Raw genomic sequence first — 19,117 nt, 5'->3', positions numbered from 1 at the left:
ATTTTGCGACCAAAGTCACCTACCCTTTTAATTTCCGTGCGGTAGTGAAACGTGATGTCATCGGCAGATTCCCCTTCTTGTGTACCACATCACGTGTGACGTGGCACAGATTATCAGCAATGGCGGATAGAACGCGATTTCCACTTGTCGATTGCTGTGCCGATATTCGCCATCGACCGTCTCCTTTGGGCATCACTTGCTATTTTCCTTCGCTTCTTTTTACACTTGCTATTTTCCTTTGCTTTCTTTCACACATGACGTGGTACACAAGAAGGGGAACCTGCCGATGACCTCACGTTTCACTACTGCACGGAAATTAAAAGGGTAGGTGACTTTGGTCGCAAAATTAATATACTTGTTGTCAAAAAATTAATGTTTGATATATCATTTTGAAGCTAAAAGATTTCTCTGTCTAGTCATGTCATAAAATGTATTGCATTTTATGCCAAAAAAAAAAAAAAAAAAAAAAAAAATACATCCAATGGTGGAATGGCACTTTAAGGCTTTAAACAAATAGATACAGAACATGAGCCATTCATTCCCATGTGAATTAAAAAGTGCTCCCCTTCATTTTCAAAAGAATTCCTCATCCACATACAGTAAAACAGCATTTTCATGAAATTCTCCATTTGAGAAGAAAAACCCCACAAACTTGACTTCTTTAAAAAAAAAAAAAAAAGACCACAGCATCCAGTGATGTGTAATACTTAATCAACCCGTCACATGCAAAATACCTCAAGAATAACATTAAGAGCTGCGTGTTGAGCAGTAAACAAGAACAAATGTGCAAAAACACCAATGATGACAAAACAAGTGGATTCAAACGACTGGACTGACGATGAGGTGGAACTGCTGCTCAAGATTCCACTTGAATACAAAGTGTACGTCCAAAACCTCTGTTCAGTTTGGAGCACCTTCAAGGTGGAATCAGGGATGATGGTCCATCACCTCCACGTGAGGGTGGAATAAACAAAAATACACAAAGCAAACAGAGACCACTATAACCATCTGATCAACAGCCATGATAAAGTCCGAGAGCAACGTTTTTCCCTTCCAGAAAGGGGGGGGGGGGGGGGGGGGGGGGAGTCTTCCACCTTGGAGAGCATTTTTTTTTTAATAAATATAAAAAACACCCCACACCACACACATCCAGTGACACAAAATGCTGGTTAAACATGGACAAGAGAGACGTTTATATATTTAAAAAAAAAAAAAACTACATCAATATGGACAGTCTCAGAGGTGTCAACATTTCTGACAAGGAAATCATAGTACGCACAGGGACACATTTTATTTCAAACATCCATCAGTGGAGGAGATTGGTTCTCCCCTGCCCCCCTTTTTTAAAATTTTAAATAAGTTTATTTTTTAAAAAAAAGCCACCCAAACCCACATCAAGTTAAGTCTTGTGTGATGCTACTTGATAGTGGTGCCTTTTTTTTTTTTTTAAATAAATGACCCAAACAGCCCCACCCACTTATTTTCATCTGGACCACAAGACTGAGGTTCCAGGTCAGATTTCACCTCAAATCAGACATTGAAAGGTTCATCCTCCTCCTCCTGCATCCTTTCCCCTTCAGTCAGTCAACTTTTCCAGGTAGTAAATTTTATTAACTACATAAACTGAGGAAGCAGAAAAGTGTAGATAAACTAAGAGTAAACACTGGCACCTCTGGACACCATGATACACACACACCCCTTCATAAACAGCCGTGACACTGTCTGGCCAATAGAAAGAGGAACACAAAGACAATCATCATCATGTGCTTAACAATATTTCGGAGTTCTAGATCATGAACTGTGGTTCTAGAATGACAGCCAGCTGAAACCCTCAGAAGTGAAATCACCACACCAGGTCAAAAGATACAAGTTGGATTTTGAATGACCTTTGAGTTCAGTCACACCATGTGGTTAAAGGAGGCTCTCAGATCAGTCGCTCCTCTTTGGGCAGAGGCAGTGGGAGGCCTGGTTTCTCCGAGCCCTGGCTCTCTGCTTGTTTTAGCTCCTCTGCGCTCGGCCGGTACGTTCCCTCCGTCTTCCGTTTCCGCCGTAGCACACAGGTCATCAGTGCAGTGCACAGAGCAACGAGCAGGAAAAACCCCACACCCGCATGGACCCCAGTCAGCGTCACTACCTCCATGGTCCCCTAAAACACAAAAAAAGGGGGGTACCAGTCAAAAGTTTGTACACTCCTACTCTACTCATTCTGTATTGCAACTTGTCTACACCGAAGACATCAAAATTATGAAATAACATCTGGAACATATCTGGAATTATGTGGCAAACAAAAATTCAAAGTCCTTCCCGCACCATTCATGGCGCTTTAGCGGCGCCAATCTCCGTTTCGTAGCCCTTGGCCTCTCGCCCATATTACACAGCTAGGGTTAGTGTGTTGGGGGGGGGGGGGGGGGGGGGGGATGTTTGACTCCCCACTTGCATCTGTATTGCAGCATGCCGTGCCAGATGGCAGTAGGCACCATTTTTATGATGGTATTTGGTATGACCAGACCGTGAGTAGAACTTGCAAGCTCCTGTTGAGAGGCAGACATGCTAACCACTGGGCCAAATCGCCAGTATGTGGCAGTTTGTGGTAAAACAAAGTCTGATTTTTAGATTCTCCAGCGTTTCCCTTGATGGCACTTTGAACACTCATTATCTTAACCAGCTTTATGAGGGAGTCACCTGGAATGCTTTTCAATTAACAGGTATATCTCGTCAAAAGGTAATTTGTGGACGAGTTTCTCACCTTCTTGATGCACTGGAGATAACAGTAAACAAACATACTATAAATAAATAGCCCTATTCAACATCACAACTGCAGTAATCCATACAGATGAACTGAACAGCTAAGTAAGAGAAACGATATCCATTATTACTTTAAGACATGAAGTGACTTAATTATCGAGACCAAATGAGGGCGTAGCTCACTCCGGTCTCATCTAGTCCAGAAGGAACGATCTAAAGTGGGCTACCTTGCACAGTTCTACTTTCAAAATCCAAAACAGTGAGGAATTGACCGAGAAGCGATCTTTGTTGAACTGCTCACTCATTAAGGCTTAAATTACAGGGATGAGAATGGAAAATATTTAAGTCGTCTGAAAAAAACAGGGCGGGGCCCAGGGGTTCCAGGCGCTAATGATTTTTGGCTATTTTTTATTTACCCCAAAACCATTAATTTTATCAGCAAAAAGTTGCAATGTATTTGGAAATAAATTCCCCTTCTTGGTGGACTCCCAGGTGAAAAATTATTAATACGGTACAAGAGACTTGCAGGGGTGATAGCGTTCCGGCGCCGCGCCGGATTTCCGGCATATCATGGCTGGGGGGGAAAAAAAAAAAAAAAAAAAAAAATCTAGTTCGCCCATTGTCCTGTGTCATTCTGAGATGCGCAGATAGACAGTAAAGGGAATTCGGAATTCCCTTTACTGTCTATCTGCGCATCTCAGAATGACACAGGACAATGGGCGAACTAGATTTTTTTTTTTTTCCTTCCCCAGCCACGGTACGCCGGAAATCCGGCGTGGTGCCGGAACGCCATCACCCCTGGACTTGTTTTTAATCAATTCACATTTGATGATTTCAAAAAAATCAATGCACCTTTTAATATAAACGAGCTCTACAGTATTATATTTCTGCATTTTTGCTATTCATGTCTTTGAATAATCCTTTAAAATGAAGTGCAAACCAGAAAAAAGTTGTGTCATATAATTCTCTTGAGCTTTCTTCTGATGTTATCATGGTAGCAGGAGGTCTTGCATATTAAGCAGGCAACATTCAACATCACTCATCACTTCCCTTTCAACTGCTGTGTGTACTAACTAGGTTTTATCTGGACAGGATGTTGTGTAATGTAATGCATATACCATACGGTCAATTTGAAGATCGAGATGGTGATTTTGAGTTAAAGAACAAGCATGTACAACGGGCATTACAAATTGGAAAATTTTTTTTTTTTTTAAATCAAAAACTATAAGTTCATCTCGGCCTAAAAAAACGTGGGCAGACGCTCCTGCGCGGCACATCCCAGCAATTCCCCCCCTATGAAATGAGCAATAAGTAGGAGAGTTATACACGGTATCATGCCTAAAATTTTATCAGAAATATAGATATGATTCTCCAACATGCTACATTAGACAAGCTAACCTCATTTATAAAAAGATACACACTTGTATATGACGTGCATTTGATATATATGATGTATATTCATACATTGTTACTTTACGGAAATCTTCAATAAATTTGGTCTTTTCATGACAGCCTGTTGACCTAAATATAATGCACATGAAATGACACTCCTCACCTCAACATGTCCTTTACAATCATTTAAGCCACCATGGGCAATGCTGAAACCACTGCTGCAAACAGTACATCGCACGAAACTGTCATTATTTTCTACCCTTATTAGACAGGGAGATTCTTCTGTGTAATCTGAGGTGAAGTGGGGTTTGTACTTTGGTTTTTTGGGGCGCGTGCTCTCTCTCTGCTATGCCAGTCCTGTCGGCTGCACTGACTCAACTAAAAACTTCGGTCCTCGAGAAAAGGGATAAAAGCCCGCCCACACTGAAAGCTGATTGGCTTATTTTGCTGAGTAACCCAATCAGGATGCTCTTTGTCTGGCATGCGCTACATGAACAGGCACACAGGCAGTGTTGCCACATTGGGTGGTTTTAAATGCATTTTGGCAGGTTTTGAACATATTTTGGGATGGAAAACGTCAGCAATATCTGGCAACACTGCACACAGTCTCCCTCGCGCGCGCATATTCTAAGATGCGTGATGCAGACCTTAACCCTTTGGTTAATTTAAGAAATTGCATAATGTTCGTGTCATCAGCCCTTTAACCCTTTGGTGACTGACCCCTTGAAAATGGTTCCTCCAGGAACGATGACGTTTCAGTTGTCAAGACAACGGAAAAACTAAAATACAAAAACAAAGATACGTCACAATGCTCTTGTGCACAAAACAAAATGCTCTTGTATTTGTATTTTAGTTTTTCCGTTGTCTTGACAACTGAAACGTCATGGTTCCTGGAGGAACCATTTTCAAGGGGTCAGTCACCAAAGGGTTAAAGGGCTGATGACACGAACATTATGCAATTTCTTAAATAAACTATACAACATGGCAAACATGTTAGATTTCTGTTATAACTACGTGAAAAGAAGCTGTTATGCAAATATCCAACTTTTAATTGCACAGCACAAGAAAACTGGGTCCGTGGCTCGCGGCCATGTTGTGACGTCAGCGGGAGAACACGCTGCGGTTCACTGGCTGTTCTACTCAATGGAAATGGCGCATGAAAACGCCGGTGAACTCTCTAGTGCTAGCTCTTCCTCTTCTGGGAGTCTAGAATTGTGTTGATCTCTTCCGAATAGAATCTATGATAGCCTACCCTCTTTACCCTTTGCCTCTCGTTGCTAGGCGGCAGTTACATGAAAGCCGCAAGCTTTCACAAGCAAATACATGACTGATATCACGCCAACTTTATGATTACATTTATGATTATCATGTAGAATCTATAGCTCTACGTACCTTTATCTTATGTCGTTTCACAACACATGTTCTGACAGGAGGACTGTCTTTGGATCCAGCGTAGCTACTAGTAGACCCCCTCCGGAATACTGGCAGTGTTGCCAGATTGGGAGGAATCCTGCCCAGTTGGGCGGTTTCAAGTGCATTTTGAACATATTTTGGGCTGGAAAACTTCAGCAGTATCTGGCAACAGATACTGCTGACGTTTTCCAGCCCAAAATATGTTCAAAACCCACCAAAATGCACTTGAAACCGCTCAACTGGGCGGGAAATCTCCCAATCTGGCAACACTGTGTAGGCACTGCTGATGGTAGTAACACACGTTTGTGCTGAACTGAACACCCAAGAGATTCTTTTAAGCTGGGAAGGGTGTCAAAACAATCCAAATCGAAGTGTTCAGAGCACAGGACGGATGTTGGTGAGGGCTCCCACTTGTCACGAGTGCGCCTGACTTGCTTCACCCACTTCACATGCAGCTCGGGATCTCTGGGAAACTTGAATAAACTTACCCCATCCTTGTAGGTTTTGGAGCAAAAGCCGGCAACACAACGCGAAGGCATAGTAACACACACACACACATATATATATATATATATATATATATATATAAAAATATAATACTAATAATGATAAACTGAACACCTGTCGCATCAACAACAAACTGGTAAGTTAGGAGGAAGGTTCTTTCGCTGACGTCATATAGCTCCTCCTCCTCTTTCGTCTCCTGGGTGCTGCAGCCCTGTCAAATTTGCCCAAATAGCCGCGTTTTTTTATCATAACTTGTAAAATAGGCGCCTTTGTGAATTAATATATGGATCATCGGGAATTACTTATGTTATAAAACATCGCCAAAGATGTCAAAAACGTGTCATCAGCACTTTAATGTTGCGCGCGCACGCTCTTGCTCGCTTCCATCAATATGCAGGAGATTCCCGGAAGTTCCGGGAGACTTGGGATGTCTGCGTTATAAGGTGACCACAGATTGTTAATCATACCCCCCGAAAATTTCTCAACGGATTTATATTGATCTCAAAAACGATCATTTTGGTCTGAAAAAGTCGGAAATCCGCCGATCGGCGGAAAATTCTCATCCCTGTTAATTAGTTCATAACTTCATTAATAACTATAACAAAGCAAATCTGGGTAGAAGTTATATGCACCCTAGGTACCCCTACCTTCATGCCAGAAAGAATCAAAATCGATGAAGAATTGATGTGTGGAAACTGCTTGTTAGGGCATAATTATGCCATATCTTCATTATTAACTGCAATTATGCAAATTTAGGTAGAAGCCATATGCACCCCAGGCAGACCTACCTTCTTGCCAAAAAGAATTTAAAAAAAAAAAAAGTGAAGAATTGATCGGTTGGATAAGCTAAGAAGAAAAGCATTGAACTGAATTTGGAGGCGTGTCCAAACTTCGGACTGGTTCTGTATGCTGATGAAAAGCAACAAACTGACATCTAAAAACAAATTCAAGTGAAATTTAGAATAAGTTTGCATGCTAAAGGAAGAACTCTGCAGAATGAGAAGAGGTTTCTGTTCCATGTTAGTGTCACTGGAACTATGATGCAATACCTACAGTTAATTTTTATAATTGGCAGGTTGTACATTCTGGGAAGGCTGTAATTATCCCAGCAACGCCTATAATTACACTCCACACACCAAAAGTTTAAAAAAAAAAAAAAAGTTCCTTGTATCAACAGATTCCTTTTTACAGTTTCCATAAAATCCATAAGCAACACTGGATATACTGTACGCACCAGCCACTTTAATAGGAACATGTTGATTCTAAGATCCCTGTTCTTGGCTGCAGGAGTGGAACCCAATGTGTTCTTTCTGCTGTTGCATGCTGAGATGCTTTTCTGCTCACCATGGTTGTAAAGAGTGATTCAGGGTTTCTGCAGGCTTGAACAAGTTCAATTTAAGACTTTTTAAGACCATAACAGGTTAAATTTAAGACTTATGCCACACAAAAAAAATAAAGAAAATTGTATATGAAGAGTATATGAGATAGTCATTGGGTGTACTCATTTTTGTAATTTAAACAAACTTAAACTATCATGTTTTACCTCAGGCCACAGTGCTGCCCTGTTGTGATTGGCTCAAGTCTGTGCTTGTCCGTTGACGGCTACAGAGGAAGTTGCACCATTTTCTAATTTACACCGAGCAATTTAAGGTCTTTGCACTTTGCATGCTCCTTGGACAATATGCTTGCATTTTTCTGTTTTTAACAATGAGAAAATCTCTTGCGATGGTGATCTCGTCAAGATGGCAGCAGTTACACTTCGGTTAAACAGCAAAAAGAAAAACAATACTAGTAACAAAAAAACAGTGTTAATTGCATAGATTAAAAAAGTGGCTATGAACAGACAACAGCACATATGTATCATATTACGGCAGGAACAAGCAGTAGTAACATCCATGACCTTACGCTTAAAGCTCGACAAACGAAAAACTTGACAGCAAGCTAATTAGCATTTGTTACCGGCTACAGTCAGCACTCGGCACGTTAAAAGTGGGTCAACGTTGTAACGTTATACAGTAATGTTACTGTACAATAGGGTGCATCAGTTGCCCCCTGAAAATGAAAAGTTCCTCCGATCATGATGCATTTTTGTTTTTATGCTCCTTTTGGTAAGAAAACACACTGGGTGAAATATTTTGACAAAATTCAAAAAGTTTAATGGTGGCACCAGGAGCTCAAAGTTATGGAAAAAGCTGCCATTTTATGACTTATGACAATTTCGATCACTTTTCATGAAACATTATGGCACCTTATAGAGTATACCAAATATCTTAGATACTATAGACAGTATGTCTAGAATGTCTAAAAATATTTGGAGGTTTATTTTAGGGTGTCACTAGCATTATCTATCAATGTTATAACCCTGGGTTTTAAGCTTGCCGCCTATGCATATGCTAGCCCCTATTAAATACAAAGGTTCTTAACATGATCTCTGGGTCACAAGAAATCAATAAATGGAGTCCAACATTGTGATTCAAACCTTACACGAAAACAAGCGTTTTTTGGCAAAAAATGAACCTCATGGTGCCACCATTAGACTTTTGAATATGGTCAAAAAATTTTACAAGATGTCTTTATTGGTGAAAAGGAACACCCAAACAAAAATGCATCAGATTTTATGAAAGTGAGGGCAACTGATGCACCCTACTGTACAAGCAATGCTTATTTAACGGTAACAAACTTAAGCCCTACATGTTGAAATTCCTCTCTTATTCGTTCATTAATTTATCACACAGTCTTACCTCAGTCAACTTCTTCCTTCCTTCTGTGAAAATTTAACATCTCAGACGCGAACACAAGTGGGCAGGGGATGCGTTTAATTAAGGCTACATCCACACGACAATGAGATTTTTTTTTTAATAACATCGCGTCCACATGGGCAACGGATCAGTAAAATATCAGGTACATATGGCAACGCAACGCTTGCTGAAAACAATGCAATACACATGCCACACCTCTAGGGGCGCTGTAAGACGGTCCTTTCGGAGACACCAGAACAATAGAAGTAGTAAGGACGCATGTGCATAAAGTATTATGCGCAAGACTTCATATTAGCCACAAAGTCGGAAAAATCTGTTCGTAAAATTACATTATAATGACCAAATACAATGAAAAGTATTTTTCCAGTCTCACCTGTGAAAGGTAATCCCATGTGATCTCGTTTGGACGGCAAACCTGTTGGTACAGTTAAACGCAGCACATGAATGAGGCATCTTTATTCTCCGCTTTGACCCATCCAATATGGCGGCAAGGATGACGTATGATTCTACGCGGAAGGCGGCGTCTTTAATGGTCCGGAATAAATTGAATGCTACACATTGATGGATTAATTTGTTCTTCTACGCCCTTTTTGAGGAATGTATTGTAGGACTTAAACCAACATCTGAAGAGGTGAGATCGCTCCTTTTTTCCCCTATTTTTGCTGGCAGGATTGACTCTGCCCTAAGGGCTATTCTCTCTCACTTTGCACTATTACACAAATATTCACAGTGAAAATATTTTGTAAGTGCGTTTCATGAACCAAGTTATAGGATTTGTTGACAACTCGCATCGAGTTCGTTACACTTCTACCCGGCGTGAAGCACATGTTGTTGTGACGTCATCGTAAACAAATCCGTTCTACTCATCCAGACGACTTCGCAATGGCGCCGTTGCCAGATCTTTCCACTCTAGAACCTGTTCTCAAAAGATTTCGTTTTGGGGCACCCAAAACGCCGGTGCTGTGTGGACGCCAGGCCGAAACGATAAACAATTTTATCGGATTCATCTGAATCCGTTGCCGTGTGGACAGGGCCCAAGTCTCCTGGTTGGCTGGTGATAGATTGGTGTCATTATAGCACGTCGGAGCGGTTCATGCCAGGCTCGAGTCCGATCCACCACTGATAAGTTGCTCAATAAGAATCCAGAATGTCATCAAAAGACGTATTGTATTTTTTATTCTGTTCAAATTTACCGGACTGCTATGACAATTTAATTTCCCTTTGGGGATGAATAAAGTCATCTATCTATCGACATCCCGCAAATCACTTGAGGATGAGGCATTCGATTCCGTACGGTTTGTGTGTTGTAACGTTACAGTTCGCACGGAGTTAGTTGATGCACCGTCTCGAGATGTGCTTGGACCTGACAACGGTGAACAAAATTGAGTGATGGCATACAATTGTTGCAGACTTTTATGGGCAGCCTGGCGCTTCTCCGCTTTCGCGTGCGATTCCGGTGCCTTTACACCCAGGGTGCCGAGTTTGAGTGTTCTTTTGCACAATGTGCAGTACGCCTCAAACGGATTGTTTGGTACACGTTTTAACCAGTCTACGAAACCATTGCATTCAAGCCAGCAGTCATTAAACTTGCATTTGCCCATTTTGCTACAAACCGTGACAATCTCCCTCGCTTCTTTTAGGCTCTGTGTAAATGCGCGCGTGCCATGCCTTGTGCATCACCATGCCAACCGGGCTAGACGCCGGATTCCACTGGGTCTCATTTGTAGTTTGCAGCGTAGCCTACTAACACTAAGTAGGCCTAGCCTATATGACTAATTATGAATATCACCAACGCATTTAACAAAAAAAAAAAAAAAGCAAATGGGGTAAATGGACGTAAGGATTTAAGACTTCACAAAATTACATTGAAGACCTACAATGCAAAATATGCTTGTATTTTAGACTTTTTAAGGCCTTAAATTAGGATTACCAAATTTTACACTTTTTAAGACTCCACGGAAACCATGTGATTGAGTTACTATATCCTTCCTGGTACAAAAAAATAGTGTCAAACCACCTTGAATCTGTCCATTTTCCTCTGACCCTCTCTTATCAACAAGGGTGTTTGTTTTCACCCACAGAACTGTCACTCACTCAGCGTTTGTTTTTCGCACCTTTCTGTGTAAACTCTAAAGACTGTTGTGTGTGAAAACCCCAGGAAGGAGATCAGCAGTTTCTGAAACACTCAGACCAGCAGTCCATCTGGCTCAAACCAACACCCATACCACAGAGAAAGTCGCACTTCACTTTGAGATCACAATTTTTCCCCATTCTGATGTTTGAACATCGTGAACATTAACTGAAGCTCCTGATTTGCGTCTGTGTGATTTGATGTGTTGTGCTGCTGTAAAAGGGCAGTGTGAAAAAGTGTGTGTGAGTGAGAGACAGAATAAGACTCACAATAGTGTGTCCCCGTCCTTACGGAGTCATTCCTCTGACACCTTCATTCCAGATGACTTCCTCCTGCAAACTGCGAAACACACCGCTGTTTAATTCTCACAGAACCTTGGAAGAGCTTGCTGTTAAAGAATCACATCACTGATCCAGTTAATGATTAGTTTTAATTGAATAACACTTTTCCCAGCATGCATGAATGCATACACTCTTGCTAGAAAAATACACCTGCTCAAACCGCAGACTAGTTGCTCAGGTGCATTTTAACACATTCCAGCATTACGTCTCATCTCATTATCTGTAGCCGCTTTATCCTGTTCTACAGGGTCGCAGGCAAGCTGGAGCCTATCCCAGCTGACTACGGGCGAAAGGCGGGGTACACCCTGGACAAGTCGCCAGGTCATCACAGAGCTGACACAGACAACCATTCACACTCACCTTCACACCTACGGTCAATTTAGAGTCACCAGTTAACCTAACCTGCATGTCTTTGGACTGTGGGGGAAACCGGAGCACCCGGAGGAAACCCACGCGGACACGGGGAGAACATGCAAACTCCACACAGAAAGGCCCGCGCCGGCCACGGGGCTTGAACCCGGACCTTCTTGCTGTGAGGCAACAGCGCTAACCACTACACCACCGTGCTGCCCTCCAGCATTATGTAATTTTTTTCAATTACATTCTCACTTCTTAGCCAGGCCTGATGTTTTTAGATCATGCCGTCTTTTAAAAAAAAAAAAAAAAACTCTCAACGTTTTTAAAGCTTGACTTATTGCAACAGAATTCATACAGTTATATAGCTTCCTTTCAGTTCCATTAGACCGGGGGGGGTTTCGTGTTTTTAAAGTGTAACCGTAGTAAATGGACTTCATCCTCCTGGCTGAGAGTTTCTCTGTCAATACGTCCATATACGAGCAAACAATGCACTGAAATATCATTCCCCTCAGACTCCACATGGTGCATTTATAGAGAAATAGAACATTACTAAACAAAGCATATAAATAACTAACTATAGCTATCCAAGTGCAATAAACAAGTGACGAGACAAAGACCAGTGCAAAGGGAGCATTGTGGTTGTGCAGGAAAACGGATCAGAAGTCACATAAAACTAGTTTTAAAAAAAAAAAAGTGGTAAAAAACGCTACACGCTGTCAGTCTTTCATAAAAAGAGGAAACGCATCATACAACTTGTACCCGGAATCTCAGCAGGCACGAAAATATAACAGCAATATTTGATTAGTAATAATAAGAGTTGCCATGTGGCTTCAGTCAGTCAGTCACTCACTCTTGGGGAAGAGTTCTTCTCTCTCGGATGATGCTCCGAGTTGGTGATTGTGTATCAAATATTAAACGTTTATTATGCCAGACGCCACACTTGTGTATAAACGCATGAATAATCTTGCCCCTAATTATCTTACTCAATTGATCAGGAAATGCTCCATATACAGCAACAATCTGAATATCCCTCAGTGTCGTGCTGCCAAGGCACAGAACTCATTCCTTTATCGATGGGTCTCTGTCTGGATCTCACTCCCTCAGGCAATTTCCAGGTCTCGATCAGGATCCGTTTTTAAACCCAACTTAGTTGTATTGTTTTGAGAGGTGGCTACTATACACCTAGTTCTGATAAAGTTTAATGAGGAGTTTCAGTTTACAAACGTTATTAGGTTTTAATAACTCCTTTCTATAAATTTCCTTTGAATATTTTCTTCATTTTTATATTATTGTAATGTAATGCTCTACACAATTTAAGCAGCACTTGTAAATTAGGTATGAAAACCCCATTTTGGGAACCTAATAAAGACTGTTTTAAGGCAGCATCAGAAAAATATTTGGGTCTTATACTGGAAGTGTTAGCATGAATGCTGTGTGTGTGTGTGTGTGTGTGTGTGTGTGTGTGTAAAGAAAAAAGAAAGCATGTCTAATGGTTTATAGTTCTTTAGAGCCAAGAGCACAATCTTCATTATGAATATTTACTGATCATGTTTAAAAATGTCTGATGGATTTTAATGAAAGTTCCCGAAATTCCGATCGAAAACAAGCGATTCTATTTTGCCAGTCCGCCATCGTGAAACCGCCATGTTTGATGGAGCCTGTATGTTATAGTCACCAATCCTCCCTCCAAATTACTGAACACAGTACATACCCTGACCCAGTACACCGCTACAGCCAACTCCCAGATTTGTTTTGTCTTTATAATGCTAATTTGATAAAGAATGAAGTCAGGAGAAATTTACAAGAGTTTAAAGAAAGCTTTGTTTGTTCTTTATTTAAATTTTTTACAAAAGAAAAAAGGTCAAAAGAAAGGAACACCATGTACAGCTATTTCAATTATTTTACATTTTAGATAATTGCTGTGACTTCTAAATGCAAGAAAGTGAAAAAACTGGGTGGGGGGGGGGGGGAACTTGGCAAGTCAATTAAACTGCAGGCACCACTAAAAACGCACAATTTATATTGGAAGACATGAACAGATTTGTGCTAAAAAGCCACATACCCTCCTGATCTAGTGTCTGTTTAGGAGGTTTTGCCACATTGATTTCCTGTCCAACATTTGTTCAATACCCACCTGAAATCATTAACACCCCCCACACACAATAAATAGAACAGTCCTGTCCAAAAAAAAAAAAAAGACGACCTTTTTTTTTTAAAAGTACAAATTATAGATGCTTATTTTAGAACTTCTATATTATTGAGGCAGTACAAAATTTCAGATTCCAAACAAAATTAAAACGTTACAGAAAAATGCTTGTTGGTCAACAAAGAAAGCAAGCGGTAAAAGTGTCCAGAAGAACTGGGTTACTGATGTTCACTAAAACCTACAGCTCATTATAAACCTGAACACACTGTACCCGAGACAACTGATTATTTTAACTAAAAGGTCGTCACACCAAATATTAAACACACACACACCACTCTGTTTACTGCCATTTACAGTATTTCAAAATGTAGAAATATTTTAAATTTCTTACTTTTTTTTTTTGGTCTGGAAAGTGCCCTCTTACATAATTATATTACAGGCATTTAGCAGACGCTGTTATCCAGAGTGATGTACAACAAGCACACAGCACCTGGGGAGTGGTTGGGGGTTAGATGTCTTATTCAAGGGAACTTCAGCCATGGATTTTTCTTCTGCCGGTCCAAGGAGTCGAGCCAGCAATATTTTGGGCCCCAGGCTGCTTCTTGAACCTTTAACCCATGGCTGCCCATAATACAGCACTTTCTTCACTGACATGCATTTAATATTGTGCTGGAAAACTAATGTTTAGACTCAATGTAGGTCATAATTTTAAAAAAATAAATTAAAAAGGGGTGCTAATACTTTTGCATTCAGGAGTATTGTACATCAGAACAGATTTTGCTATCATTTTTAAAAACCGGTGAATTAAAAAAAAAAAAAAAGTGTTACACTGGACAGGGTACAATTCATCCTGATAACTGACTGATCAAAAACGATGTTTGCATGGCTTATATTATACATGGTTAATCATAGCTAATGAGATCACATGACCTCAAGCAGCTAAAAATCAGTTTGTTAACGGGTTCAACCAGCCCACATCCCCCTCACTGCAGCCATCTCTCCTTCTTCCCTCAAGTCATCGCAGCAGCCCCCTCCTCCCCCCACCTCAACACAGACTCCATGCATTACTGCAGAACAGGTCAGAGGTCAACTGAGGAAGCTTCACCCCAGGAAAGCAGCAGGTCCAGACAAGGTGTCCCCTGACTACTGAAGACCTGCGCTGCTGAACTGGGTGAACCACTCCAACACATCTTCAACCTCAGCCTGCAGCTGGGGAGAGTGCCCACCCTCTGGAAGACATCATGCATTGTTCCAGTTCCCAAGAAGAACCAGCCGAGCGAGCTGAACGACTTCCGACCGGTGGCACTCGCTTCACATTTGATGAAGACGTTGGAGTGGCTCTTCCTCAGCCTCCTCAGACCCCAGGTGCAACATGCCCAGGACTGTCTGCAGTTTGCATACCAGGCAGGTATTGGTGTGGAAGACGCCATCCTCTACCTGCTACACCGAGCCCAGTCGCATCTGGATAAGGGAAATGGCACAGTGACTATCCTCTTCTTGGACTTCTCAAGTGCCTTCAACACCATCCAGCCCCTTATGCTTCAGGACAAACTGAACAGGATGCGAGTGGACCCCTGCCTGGTCACCTGGATCTCCAGCTACCTCACCAACAGGCCGCAATACATCAGGCTGAAAGACATCACGTCTGACACTGTGATTAGCAGCACCAGAGCACCCCAGGGCACGATGCTGGCCCCTCTTCTCTTCACCCTGTACACTGCAGACTTCTGCTACAACTCGGAGCTGTCTCACATTCAGAAGTTTGCCGATGACACCACCATCGTGGGGTGTATGAGTGACGACAGAGAGGAGGAGTATAGGAGCCTGGTGAGGGACTTTGCTGTTTGGTGCAACAGGAACCACCTGCAGCTCAACACCTCGAAAACCAAGGAGCTGGTTATTGACTTTGGGAGGTCCAGACCAAGGTTACAACCAGTTCTGATCGAGGGAGTCGAGGTGGAGGCTGTGGATTCCTACAAGTACCTTGGGCTGTGGTTGGACAGCAAGCTGGACTGGACTTGCAACACCAACCACTTTTACAGGAAGGGACAGAGCAGGCTATACTTCCTGAGGAGGCTGCGGTCCTTTAACATCTGTCCTTTAACATCTGCAGGAAGGAGCAGTAGCCTCACCTGACAATAAGCAATACTGGACAATGTGCAATACCTCTCCTGCTGGACCAGGGGCATGTTTAGCCTATTTTTAGGGGTGCTCAAGCACCCCCAAAAACGAGCTCAGCACCCCCTAGCTCAGCACCCTCAAAAACACTGCTTTTGGACGTAATTCTCAGAAATAAGTGCCCTTGTGCACTGCGCAATGAATGTGTGCGCGGCCGTGTGCGTGTTCTTGAATTCACCTGTTACGTGATAGTTCTATGACCAGTAAAATACCTCTCCTCCTTGCGTCCCCTCTGATTGGGTTGCCTGTCCGCGCGAGTGCTTGCTACGACATGGTGTTTTTTTAACTGGATTCCACGCCAATGAGGAACTCGAAGTAGCACCTGAGTATTACTGGCATAGCGAGATGTGAAGGTATGGACTGGAGTTACAATTGTTAAACACAATATGCATAATGCAATATTGATGTTCCCTGGTCTATGAACAAAATGATAAAAACGACATTTATCATCCATATCGAGATACTTTTGTGCAGAGCTGTACAAGTGCTACGGTGCTAGACCACCATGTGTTAGTCAATTTTATTTAATGTAACATAGCGTTTACGTTTGCTTATCTCTCATATATATATATATATATATATATATATATATATATATATATATATATATACACACACACACACACACATATATATAAAAAAATATGTGTGTGTATATATTTATCATAAATATCATAATTAGCAAATTAATCAAAACAGACACTGAAACATACATGCACAAAGCAAACAATTAAACAAATGATCAAAAGAACACTACCAAAATATAACAAATAAAATAAACTAATGTAAAATCATAATAATACACACTTATTACACAATACACAATAACATTAACAATTACCGCTCCAACATTACAAATGCAGTAGTAGGTCTTGTTTAGTTAAAAATATAAAGCAAATATTTGTGTCAGTGGTTGTAAATGTGTAGATATCATAGTTTATTGGGTCAGCTTCTGTTAAAACATTGCATAAGTCTAGTCTAAATGCGGAATAAACGTGGAAACACTGTCGTTCAAGCCAGGTGCCTCCGTCAGCTCTGGGGGCTAAGCACCCCCAAAGATCAGATGCTAGAATCGCCCCTGTGCTGGACTTTCCCCCTTCCCCATATCCTATTCTTTTTTTATATGTAAATACCTAATTTAATTTATCTAGGAGTTTCTCTCCATTTTCTATTATCTGTTTATCCTGTAATGATGCTACTGGAATTTAAATTTCCCTGAGGGAACCCGCCCAAAGGGATCAATAAAGTTCTATCTAATCTAATCTAATCTAATCTAATCTAATCTAATCTAATCTATGGGTGACTAATATTCTACAGGATCATGGAACACATTTTAACGTGCTGCTGAATTCATAAATAAATATAAAATGAATAGGCTAATTTATTACCAGACTGTTTGCTTTACCTAGAAGGTGAATAGTCGGTAATAGAGAGTTGAAAACCTCCCAATCTGGCAACACGTGATTATGGTTTAGAACTATGCTGAATGTCCTGTTTGGTGGCGAGTTGCGTCACTTTTAAAGCAAATAAAAACAGCTGTTTTTTTCCATTACAACAAGAGACACAATCTATTAGAGCAAAAAGACAATTAAAAAAAAAAAACCCTATACAGGAGTTATTCCAGTTATTCAGCCTCCTGTCTCCCAAACACACCTCAGTCGCAGTGAGGAGAAAAACCCTCTTATTACTGAGTGAAATAAACCGGTTCGATTCGGTCTCACCTGGACAGTCGCTCCGCTCTTCCTCCTCTCCTGAGGTCCTGACAGAAAATAAATCCCAGAATTATTTCTCTTTAAATAAACCATCCGACCCGACTTGCCACGAAACATTCAGCTTAAAAAGTCGTTTTTCTTTCCTTCACTAAAGCCACCAGTGAACTTCCCTTTCAGTCACTTCTTACCTGTTCCTCATGCAAATGAGCTGCAGCATCCACCTGTCTCACAGTCACGTGCTTCAAAGAGCGCGTGCACAAGACACACCCCATCTTACCTTTTTCTTTACTTAATCACTCCATCCTGCAGATTGAACTGACTCTACGGTGGCCCTGAAGGCCAAATCACAACCACAAATCGCAAAGCAGAAAACATAATGGGCTCTCGCCATGGCCTTATGGTTAGAGAAGCAGCTTTGGGACTAAAAGGTTGCTGGTTCGATTCCCTGAACCAGTCAGAATGTCTGAAGTGCCCTTGAGCAAGGCACATAACCCCCAACTGGATAAGAGTGTCTGCTAAATACCTGTAATGTAAATATGTAAATGAACTTCTACCAGAAACAGTAGGAATGTTCTATCAACAAATATTGTTGCTGATTGGCAGGGCCGGCTCTAGGTCTTTGGCTGCCCTAGGCGAGATTGAGTTTTGGCGCCCCCCCAAGAAAAAAAAAAAACCCTCTAATAACATCTAAATAACACTTTAATCTAATCACTCTATTCTATTACTATTAAACAATGTACGGTGCATGGACAATAAACAAGAAGTCATTTTTATCTTTTTCATTATTGTTATTATTGTTATCATTATTCACATAAAGTGTCACAAAGTAAAATGACCACACAAATTCAATACATATCTCCATATAATGGGCAAAACCTCTTCCGCACCCTGTTCAAAGTGTAGTGCATGGACAATAAACAAGAAATTCGTTTTAGTTTCTTTTTTGCTATTAAAAGTTAAGTCATCTCTGAAGAATTAACAAATTAAATGAATAAAAAATTCTACAATTCTAAATTGTGCAAACTAAGGCCGAATCCCATTTCACCCCTTGGACCAACCCCTTGGCCCTTCCCCTCCATTTTGCACGTTCACGTGAAGGGGTAGGGGTATCCCAATCCCAGTTAACGCGGAGGGGTAGGGGAAGGGGTAGGGCTTCTGTACCCCTCCAAACGGAGATTTTCCTGGAGCTGACTCCGAACGAAGGGGTTTGAGTGATTTCCCACAATGCCATGCGGATTTCAGCGAGATTTCATGCGGATTTCAGAAAGATGGCGGTTCCCGCGGCGAAAGATTGTCATAAATGTATTTTCTCCATTATTTACGTGTTTTAAGTTGTTATCCAGAGGAAACACGCCGCTTGATTCGCTTTCGAGCTGAGAATGAGCAGCGATTTCTGAAATCCAAGCTGCTGCTAAAAAGCTTTGGGAGTGAGTATT

The 19,117-nt window shown here is 41.3% G+C and overlaps 1 long non-coding RNA gene across 1 annotated transcript; it reads right to left on the bottom strand.

Annotated features, from left to right (window-relative positions):
• Nucleotides 1-472: 472 nt before the first annotated feature.
• On the bottom strand, nt 473-17,863 carry LOC132866443 (uncharacterized). Its single transcript, XR_009650576.1, has 3 exons — nt 17,691-17,863; nt 11,217-11,286; nt 473-2,146 (listed from the first exon to the last, which is right to left on the bottom strand). It is a non-coding gene; the product is annotated as an uncharacterized LOC132866443 (long non-coding RNA).
• Between the last annotated feature and the right edge of the window lie 1,254 nt (nt 17,864-19,117).

The sequence above is a fragment of the Neoarius graeffei genome, chromosome 18 (genome assembly GCF_027579695.1).
Source record: "Neoarius graeffei isolate fNeoGra1 chromosome 18, fNeoGra1.pri, whole genome shotgun sequence".
NCBI classification, from domain to species: domain Eukaryota; kingdom Metazoa; phylum Chordata; class Actinopteri; order Siluriformes; family Ariidae; genus Neoarius; species Neoarius graeffei.
The sequence above is the reverse complement of the archived record's forward strand: the minus strand, read 5'-3'. Positions and strand labels throughout refer to the sequence as shown.